The following is a 966-nucleotide window of genomic DNA, read 5'->3' on the forward strand; positions in this document are numbered from 1 at the left end:
ACGTGTGTCCCCCCCGCCCCGCCCCTGGGAGGCGCCGGCATCCCCGCGCTTCTGTCTCCGCGAGTCACCGGGCAGCAGGGCGGGAAGGGACCGGCCCAGGGCAGCTAGTGCACCCCCCACCGCCCCTCCAGCGTAGAGCCACGGCCTGAGGGGAAGCAGCAGCACGGCCGTAGTGGGGAGGTGCCAAGTGCGTGTGGTACCCACTGCCTCATCGCCCTGCTCCTGCTGCGCCCCAGCCCCAAGCAGCCCTGTCAAGCCCCTGCCATGGGCCTGTGGCACTGGCTGAGCTGGTGCAGGACCCACCAGAGGGGTCCCAGAGAGCGGCACACCACAGTGCGCCAGAAAGTCCTGGAGATGGGGAGCCTGCCCTGATCGGCCCAGAGGGCACAGCAGGACATTTAAAGGAGATGCAGGAGAAGGGCTCCATGTTTGGCATCCCCCAACGTGGGGAGAAACCAGCTGAGCCAGGAGCTGGATCATCTGGGGGGAAAGGAAGACCCAGGCCCCCAAACCAAGGCCTGACCAGAGTCCAATGTAGCTCCAAACTGCGCCTGCAAAAGATAAGTAAAGCGGACGCCAGGGCTGCGCAGGTCATGCCGGCCACCTTAGAGATGAGGTAAGGAGGGGGACACTCCCCAGGACAGCTGGCAGAGACTGGCCAATGAAGGGAAGGGCAGGCCTCAGTGGGGATGGGAGTTTGAGTCAAGCCAAGGCAAGAGCAGGCAAAGGAGAGATTTGCCCAGTAAGCTCAAGTAAGGGTAGGGGAAGAGTGTGTGATTGATGGATGCAGCCTAAGTGATGTACGACAAGGAGGAATTCCAAGGAGTATTCCAAGGAGGATTATTCTGCTCTGGTCCGGACCTGCAGGGAGCAAACCAGGAAAGCCAAGGCTGCAACTGAACTCCAACCAGCTACAAGTATCAAGGACAATAAAAAGTCCTTTTTTAAATATGTGGGGAGCTGAAG

The sequence above is a fragment of the Gavialis gangeticus genome, unplaced genomic scaffold (genome assembly GCF_001723915.1).
Source record: "Gavialis gangeticus isolate Ggan-Ray unplaced genomic scaffold, GavGan_comp1, whole genome shotgun sequence".
Classification (NCBI taxonomy): Eukaryota; Metazoa; Chordata; order Crocodylia; family Gavialidae; genus Gavialis; species Gavialis gangeticus.